This window comes from Haliaeetus leucocephalus, unplaced genomic scaffold (assembly GCF_000737465.1).
Source record: "Haliaeetus leucocephalus isolate CR32 unplaced genomic scaffold, Haliaeetus_leucocephalus-4.0 Scaffold406, whole genome shotgun sequence".
Classification (NCBI taxonomy): domain Eukaryota; kingdom Metazoa; phylum Chordata; class Aves; order Accipitriformes; family Accipitridae; genus Haliaeetus; species Haliaeetus leucocephalus.
The window spans coordinates 7,603,685-7,613,480 of record NW_010972842.1 but is presented as its reverse complement, the minus strand read 5'-3'; positions in this window follow the sequence as shown (position 1 = coordinate 7,613,480).

Genomic DNA, 9,796 nt, shown 5'->3' with positions numbered 1-9,796 from the left:
CAGCCTGCCTGTGTTCTCTGTTATTGCCAGTTCTGGGCTGAATACAGCCCATGCGTTTTTCAGAGCAAGAGGGACATTTTCAGTGGGTCAAATTAAAAATAGACCAAAGCACCATTTTAGGTGCCTCAATGTATTTGGCCTACCTGTGTACAGGATTCCCCCAGGTACAGTACTGCATACTGACAAATTTCAAAACTTAACAAGATGGCTATTTCCAAACTGATGAGCATCTGTTAGGAGGTTGCCAAAGACACAAGTGACAATTAGATGCCTAGATGCCTCTGAATCTCAGGAAAAAACAGCTGCATTATCCACCCTATGGGAGCAGTGCTAGGTCCAGCTTTATTACAGACCACAGGGACACTTGGACTAATCAGTGCTTGGGAAAAGAAGGGAAGCCAGGCAATGAAGTGAGTGACAAGACCAAGGCCCTCCATCATCATCTTCCATTATTACAACCAATTGCCCCATGTTGAGAATTGCCCTGCTTTTCTGCATAGCCCCGTGCCTTAGGCAAGTTCCTTCCTAGAAATTAGTTGTCATCCTGTAAGTTCAAGGTTTGGATTTTTTTTGTTTGTTTTCACCTTTACTGATAAGTTATGCTGTGCTGTTTTATCCTTCTGCTTAGGCTTCTGCTCCTCTAACCTGCAGGTTCATGAAGGAGCAAAGCAGGTTTGATTAGTTTGAAAGTCATGTGGAAAATTGAAAAGACACCATCACAGAAGGTCTCTCTCTCAGAAGAAATTGGCTGTGTCACCCTGTGCACTATAAAACCTTTCTCAAAGAGCTAATTTGCAAGTGTTGATAGTTTGTTATTTTTCTTTTATTACTGAAAGCATTCTGGGTTTGCTACCCCAGTGTCTCAGGCCAAAAATTATTAGAGGAGCTTCCATATGTCATCTATGACTTGAGACATTAGAGAGAACTTGATTTCCCTCAGGAAATATTTTCAGATAATTCTGCCTGAAGATAGAGTGGTATGTGACTTCTTTGTGGGTTTTTTTCTAGATTCTTATAAATACTTTCTTCCCTGGAGAAAAGAGAATATTTCCAATAAATGCTGTCTTCCCCATAATTGCTCTCTTCTTTTTTAGACTGTCTCTTCTTCCACCTCCTGTATGCTGCCTTTCTGTGCTGAAACTCTGCAATGAGTCTCCTGTTTAGCCAAGCCAGCTCCTCTTACACCCACCCCTCTTCCAGAATATCAAGGTGGGCCCTGCCTGTCCTCGGAGGATGCTGTCCTTAAAAGCTTGCCAGCTCTTCTGAGCATCTTTCAGAGCTGCCCCATGGCATCCCACCTACCAAATCCCCGAACAAGCAGCAGCCTCCTCGCCTGGAGTCCCAGGTCTGTGCTGCAGTCCTTTCTCACTCCTCGCGGGGTCTTGGACCCCACTATTGAGCGGTCACTACAACCGTGGATACCACTGACTGCCATGTCCCCAACCAGCTCTTCCTTGTCAGTGAATAGCAGGTGCTGGGGAGCATCACCCTGCTTGGTCCACCCAATACCTCTATCAAGAAGTTCTCCCTGACACCTCTAGAAATCTTCCTCAACACTTGTGTCCTGCCGTGTTGCCCTTCCAGCAGATGAAAGGAGGTGAAAGTGCCCCAAAGCACAAGGGTCTGTGATACGAAGGCTTGAGCTGTCTAAAGAAGCCTTCATGTTTGCCCTCACCCTGATCAGGTGAGGTGGCATCCTCCCACGGTAACGCCACCCTCACTGGTTTCTCCTCTGATTGTGACCCATGAACCCGCGCCCAGCCCATCGCCTATCCCATGGAAATGCTCTGCATCTCTGAGCTGCTGCTTTGCCCGGAGGGCATCTCCTCTCCTCTTCTTCGTTGCCTGTCTTACCTGCAGAGCCGGTACCCACCTGTGCAGGCAGTCCCAGCAGCTCTCCAGTCCTCCAGCGATGGACTGCTCATCCCTCCGGGTTGTTTCGCAGGCTGTGCACACGCGTGCATGTGCGTGCTAGATGGGGGATGCCTCCTTTCACCCTCTTCCTGATGTCTCTTGTTCTCATCACCCTACACACTTTATTAACCGTGTCAAATTTGACCCTGAGCTTGGTTTTAAAAAAAATAGAAAATTAGACTCCTTTTACAGACCTCAAGTATTTGTTTAGCTGCAAACCCGAATTTAAGTCTTTCTCCAGGTTAAGTTCCTCACCTAGGTCTATAGATGCTGGCACCCAGAAAGATAAATATGATCAAAATGTTTCCAAAATGAGGACTGGGGGGGGGGGGCAGGTGGTCTGTCAAGATGACCTGAGGCTTCTGTCATGTCACTGTACCTGTACCCCTCACTCATGTGCTGTCATTGCTGCCTAAAGCAAATCCTTAGCATGTGAAATTGCAAGGTGATGGTGGAGCTGGAGTCCCCTCGTACACAGGAGGTGGAGCATCCGAGGCTTTCAGAGATAATTAGGAAGACTGTTTCCCAAGTGTAAAAGATGAGATTCTCTTCATTAGCAGGAAAAGGTAAAAATGTTTTGTGCTGATGGGGGAGGCAGCTCTAAGTCTGCGGGAGAGTCGGGGCAGAGGGAGGTGTGCTGAACCTCTCAGTGGGGCAGGAGATTCTCGCAGGAGCCAGGTGAAAACTGAGAATTAGGAGGGAAAAACCTCAGAGCAATTTTGGGGCTCATGTTATAGCTAAAAGTGCTACTCACTGAAGATCGTATTTGACAAAATTTGCATGAAATATCCATTTCTCTTCCTAATTATAGAGCTGGCATAATGATTCAGGAATATCCACAGACTATTTATGAAGTGAATTTTGTGAAGCGAAAGCTATGAACTGTATTTGATTTGTTTAATTATTTGACAACCTTTGAGTCTGACCCAGCTTGGGAGCAAAGAAATGCTGGCAGGGAAAGAGAGCGCAAGGCCTTTATCTTTACTGGATTATTTCTGCTAGGAAAGAAAACCTTTGGCTCATCAATTATTTCAGTCCCAGCCTGATGTTTGTTTCCTATCAGCCAGTCCTGGATCATCTGAATTGTCATACAGGATCATGGTTGCTTTTTCCTCTTCTACCTAATGCTAAAAGTGAGAATCTCGATTTCCCTTCTTACCCGACAGCCTACTGACAAGACGTTTTTTGACAGGAAATTTTGGAACTGCACAGAATTGCTGTAAAATCCAGTATCGGGGGAAAATGATCACCCCTGACAGCTACGGCACAAACTGGAAATGCGTCTTCCAGGCTAACAAGTCTTGCGACATCGCTGTTGCTATTAAAAGGGTAGCACAAGACGATTAGGCATGCAGGGAGGGTGTGAACGCCCAGCATAAACAGATAGAAAGAGACAGTAGTGACCAACGCGTGGTTCATGGGCAGCTTTTCTTCCCTGAAATGCCTCGCTGGCACTATTCAAAGTCAAAGGAACTAAAAAAAGGTTAGAAGAGAGCCACAGCCTCCTGCTGCCACAGGAAGAGCAAAGTTTGCCACAACTCCTTGCTGTTTCCGCCCTGATTTATCCCCGAATTGTTGAGGTGCTGCAATAGCTGATGCAGAAATTTCTTCTGATTACTGATTCATTCTCTTACACGTATTTAGCCATCAAGAGGGCAACCTGTCTCTTCTGCTCTTCTGCAGCACAGTTCCTGCTTTTAAGCTTTTCGTAATACAGTTGTGCAAAAAAAAAATCTAACAGTGGATTGCAGCCACAGGGAGGAAAGTAAAGTGAGACTAGTGGTCCTTGTTCAGCTGGTTGTTAAAAATGTCACGATAGCATCAATGACAGCCCTACACACAGTTACTCTATTCTCCCTATTGAAGTACTCTGCTGTTTCCTGGCTGTTCAGCACCAGAGAGGGACCCGACTGACAGACAGACAGACATACCTCTGGGTGTGTGTGCTGGTTCAGCCGGACTACACGCCACATAGTACTTGCTTTATGTTAGACAGACTGGGAATGAAAAATCACTGTAAAACCTACAGTATCAATATATTTTTTATTAATTCTTTGAGTGCTTTGCTCTTATAGACCTACGTTGTTCTTCTTCCAGTTCATTTAAGTTGTTCTTACTCCCCTAATTTTCCTTCCTACTTTTCTTTTATTCATAAGTGCTAATTAACTGTGCCTACGAGCCGTAACACTTTCCTAATGAACAAGCCATGAGCTTTATGAAAGTACCTCAAAAGACACAGAGAGACCCGCTTCCAGCTGAGCCAAACCCAGCACATCTCCTCGTGTCGGCCAGATGGGGCGAGAGCGGCTCCATTTAACAGCCTTTTGGAGAGCTGCCGATGCTGTGCGGTTAAAAGCAAGCCTGCAAGAAGCAAGAGCATCGGTGCTCAGCTGTGACAGCGGGTGAGAGCGTGCCAGGAGGAGAGGTGTTTCCCGGGAGCCTGCTGAAGCCGCGCCGGCTCCGACTTGCGACATCGTCCTCCGACCTTGCCTGAAAATACACCGCGTTCGAGAAAAAACCAAAACGTCTGAGGACAGAGTGAAAGGAAAATGTTGCAGGGAAGAGAGCCAGCTCAGCAGGAAGATGCGGAGTTAGTGTAATTGGAGGTGCATGGGAGTGCCTTGGATTGAAGGAGGCTTTAAACGGAGAGGAAGGATTTGTCCTTTCTGGGTAAAGGCAAAATGGGAGAAATGGGTTGATTCACTGCCTCCACACTAACAGCAAATGAGATGGGTCTGTATTTCCATCCCTTCCTTTGCAGGCAGAGTAAAAACCAAAAGAGGTCTTCAGAGCTTTTACATTCTGCAACATGATAGCCAAAAAATGGCACTGGGAAGAAATCATTTGTTTCCTTATTTTTTATGCATTTTTGATGAAAGGCCCCATGTTGGATTGTCTTTACAGTGTTAGCATAAATACAAGTAATGGGAAAGAGAGAATAGAAATGGACTTCCATTTGGAGAAATTAAAATCTTTTAATATAATAACAAATTAAATTCTTGTTATGAACCATTGTGTAACAGAGAAAAAAAGAAGGGGTGTTTGATTTGCAGAAGTTCCTGCTTATCATTCATGGCAAATGAAGCAAATGCAGTTTTATTGCAGGAAGGAACAATCTTCAACTGGCTTGAACTATTACGCACTCCATTTAGCCCAGAGGCTAAATGAGACATGCAGCAAGAATGAACGTTATGTAAAATAGGCATAGGTTGAGGGAAAGCTGCAAGAATGAAGCTGCATGGGGCTGAAAAATGCTTTTCCCAAATTTCTCCGTTTCTTCCACCTTGCTCATAGAACAGGGCCTGGAAGAATCCCAGAAACAGCGTCTCTCAGGCTGAGCTCGCTTTTCTGTATGGAGAGCAGCAGCAGCAGCAGTGCCATGCAGCAGCAAGGAGGGAAAGGGAGAGCTGGGGGGGTATAAAGGAGCACCAGGACCCCCTCTTCGGCTGTCAGACCAGGGTCTGACTCTTTGTACCCCCCACTTGTTGAAAGCGCAGCAGTTCTTCCTGTGGAAAGGCTAGTTTGCAAAACACAAAGAATGAATGAAAATCACTGCTTTCAGGCATAGAGCTGTATGTCACACATTCCCCTCACCAGCTGAGAATATCCGATAGTGTATGCAACACATACTTCCCTTCTGTGGTTTCAAAATCATTTTTCCTCAGTTAAATCCACTTTGTGAAAACATGACAAATATGAATCTTTCATGATTCTTCAGTGCTTTTTTGGACTTCACACTATAGCTTTGTTCACGACACGAAGAAAAACAAGGTTAGAGCAACACTGATTTTTCCTCTTAATGCTCTTTTATCTGTGAACATAAATGGAAGAAAAGCAAAGCAATAAATAGTTTTACAGAATAGCTTCCACCAAAGGGGTCTTCATGCCAAAGAATAAAAGAAAGATGAGGTTAAGTGTGCGTGGTCACACCAAAATGTACCCTGTGACTTTCTGTTCGATTGGTAGGCTGTGCTGCAAAAGCCAGCATTAAACCTGATTTAGAAAAGAAACACACAGGGAGGAATATCTAGTCAGAATAACCCTACTGCCAGCCTCATGATTACATTTGTAGCCTGTAATTTTTTTCTAAATCATCTTTGAGAACAAGAAATATACAAAAAGTATTATTTAAAAAAAAAAGGGGGGGGGGGGGCACCCACAGAAAAACTGACAGAACAAAACCAGCAGCAAAAATAATAAAAGTAAATCAGGCTGAGCACAGTGCAATGTGCCCAAAAGCCCAGGTTTTGAAAGTAAATTAGGATAAAAACAAAGTCTGGCTTTTTTCTTTTCAAACTGTTCTACACTCAGCCTTCTTGACTTGTACAGCTTGCACTTGTGAGCACAACTATTGCTATTTTACATTCTTATTTAAGAGGGCTTTTTATCATAAGCCATTAAAATTCCAATATTCCTGCTGGAGTCTCTCAAGTCATTTAATAATTCTGTGGTTTAATTATTGAAATTATTACAATCTATATTCAGTAAGTGCAGCAGCATGTTGGTGATTTGAAGGGTGCGATATACAGGTATTCTCAGCGGTAGAGGAAACATAAAGAGTCATCAGTCATGTTGGCTCTTCCACATAAAACAATGATGGGGAGAGAGGCTTTTTGGAGGTCTAACAACCCAAAGAGGATTTGGGACCCAAATTACCGTATCACATCCTCTTCTTCTCTTGCCCCCATGAGGTAAAAGTTCTTCAGCACATCAATTTCTGCCACTGAATTTTCACAATCATCTTAAGTTCCTCAGTGAGTACGTGCAGACCACCAACACCTGGGCAGGATAGAGTTGCACAACACTTACCTGATGCTGAAACCAGTTTGCTATATTTCTTTATCTCCCCTAGTTTAACCATACCTCAAGGGAAAACTTGATGCCCCTACGCAGTCCCTAAGATCACAGTGGATGAGCATCGAAATGGGAAATCCTGGTTCAAGTTCCTTTCTCCATCCTTATAGCAGAAGCCAATGCCCCAGAACATCCTGGGACAGTGGGTCCTAAATCCTTCTGAAAATTCCACTTTGCGTGATCTAATCAGAGGTCAAGCTTTACAATAAAATTCCTGATTTATATTAAAATAGGAATTGAAATGCCCCAAACGTCCTCTTCAGTATTTGGTAAAAGGAACTTCTCTTACTCACATTTTCACATGCAGAGGGCAGCACCTTCAATAAGCAATACTGAGCCACCTTTCTCCTCCTGCCGCCTGAAGATTACTGTACAGTCTGGTGGGGTTCAGCAGAAAGTGTAAACTTGGGCGAATGGAAGACCTGAGCTCAGCTTTATACAATTCCAGGTATGTTTGCCCTGACTACTGGCTTATTTACTATGTCAAACAGAAGATGTCCTACCCTGACATCTTTCTAGAATGAGAAAGAACTGCTATAAAGGTGTTTTAAAGGCAGTGAGAATTAACAGGAAACTAATAATTGTGTAAATCCCAGGCAGAGACAGGAATCTCAACCAAGCGAAGTGTTAGGCTGTGCTGTCTTCAAGGAAGTGGAGATTAAGATGTGCCTCTTTCTATACTTTTTAATAATTGCTTGAGAAGTTTCTCTTCTCTTGCTGCCCCGACAGGACACAGACTGGTATATACTCAGCTAATAGACAACACAGAAAATACTGACTGCATGGGGAAATTGTGCATTACAGTTAAGATTTACAAGATGGGACTACCAGGCACCTCAAGGACTTGTAGGGCATGGATCATCGGCTATTTTGAAAAGATGTGGAAGAACATGGCAGAGTACAAAGATACAAAACTTGATCTCTCTCCAGCTGCTAAGAGCAAATTTCATAACTAGTTCGTAACTGCATAAATACTGGATTGATTGCTACAGCAGCAGTTTCCAGCATGTGGGCCACATATGCTAAAACTGAGGCTGCTGATGGAAAACAAAACATGATGTTATCTGCATAACGTCTCCTTGCCCAATATTAGCTGTACCTGCAGCAGTCGATCTCGGTGTGCATGCTGGCTTTCTGGCTTGGGTGTGTATCACCCTCTCTTATCTCCTGTCTCACTCCTTCTTCCTCCTGTGGAAATAAAACCCAGATTCAGGGGGAAAGGAACATACAGCATCTTCCAGGCAGATCTCCAATGGATGGTCAAATCCCCAAATACCAGGCTGTGGTGGTCTTCTGCTGGAGAGCCTGTTAAAATAAATGATTTTCTTAGGGAAATCACTGAGGTTTCCACTTGTGTTGTAGCACAAAGTCCCAGTGTAGATTCCCACATCTCTCTCTGATAACAGAGAAGGAAGAGGGTTGATGGAAAACCAGCAACGTGCTGGGAACAAAAGTATGTGTTGCCCAATGTGTTTTTAGGCGCAGTAGGAATCCATGCACAGACATAAATTATCAGAGAGAGAAAGTGCCTCGGTATCAAAGCCATGTTCAATCTGTGGGCGAGCCTCAATGCCAGCTCAAATATAGCACAGCGAGCAGATGTCTTTACTACAGTAGGCATACTTAGACCTCCCTGGATTCACAGCAACAGCATAGAATTACAGCCTCTTTCATTCAAAAATTATAGCAAAAAATCTATGTTGCCACTCACCTTTTATATAAGCATGGGATGCTACAACACTCACCCACAGTGAGCGATCTGCAGTAAAGACAGAAAGGAACAGGAGAAATTAAAGGAGGAAGGAAGGAAGCAATTTCCATCCTTCCTCTTGAAACCAGGCTTCCTTCTGCGGAAGGATGCAAAAGTCCTTGTAGCCAAACTCGGGAGGTGTAGGTGGATGGGGAGGCTACAAGATGGATGAATAACTGGATGGGCCTTCAGGTTTCAAAAGTAGTGGTAAATCACTTGAAGTTTACCGAGTGGCTAGTAATGACTGGTGTTCCTCAGTGGCTGATACTGGGGCCAGTTCTATTCAGTGTCTTCCCCTGGACGATGTGGAGGAATGCACAATCTACAAGATTGTCCTGGTTTCAGCTGGGATGTAGTTAACTGTCTTCCTAGTAGCTGGTACAGTGCTATGTTTTGAGTTCAGTACGTGAAGAATGTTGATAACACTGATGTTTTCAGTTGTTGCTCAGTAGTGTTTAGACTAGAGTCAAGGATTTTTCAGCTTCTCATGCCCAGCCAGGGCACCTGACCCAAACTGGCCAACGGTGTATTCCATACCATGTGATGTCCCATCTAGTTTAGGAACTGGGAAGTGGGGGGGGCAGGGATTCGCCGCTCGGGGACTGGCTGGGTGTCGGTCGGCGGGTGGTGAGCAATTGCCCTGCACATCATTTGTACATTCCAGTCCTTTTATTACTACTGTTGTCATTTTATTAGTGTTATCATTATCATTATTAGTTTCTTCTTTTCTGTTCTATTAAATCGTTCTTATCTCAACCCATGAGTTTTACTTCTTTTCCTGATTTTCTCCCCCATCCCACTGGGTGGGGGGGAGTGAGTGAGCGGCTGCGTGGTGCTTAGTTTCTGGCTGGGGTTAAACCACGACAAAGATAGTGAATGGCAAGAGATGGGGATAGCAGCTGGCACACCGAAGGGCAAAGATGCTGTTTGAGGAGACCTCAACAAGCTGGAAGAATGGACTGGCAGGAACCTCATGATGTTCAGCAATGACAAATGTAAAGCCCCTGGAATGGAATAAGCCTATGCAACAGCACAGACTCTGCACTGGCTGGATAGAAAGCACTTTACAGAAACAGACCTGTGAATTGTTGTCCTGATGGACAAATTGAACCTTGAATTAGCAGTGTGCCTTGAAGTGAAGGCGGCCAGCCACGTAAGGTATGAGCAAGAGTGCAGCCAGCAGGTCGAGGGAATGACTCTTCATCTCCATGTAGCAGCTCTGGGCTGCAGCTGTGGGTTCATTTGTGGGCTGTAAAGTACAAAAGACATCAACAAACC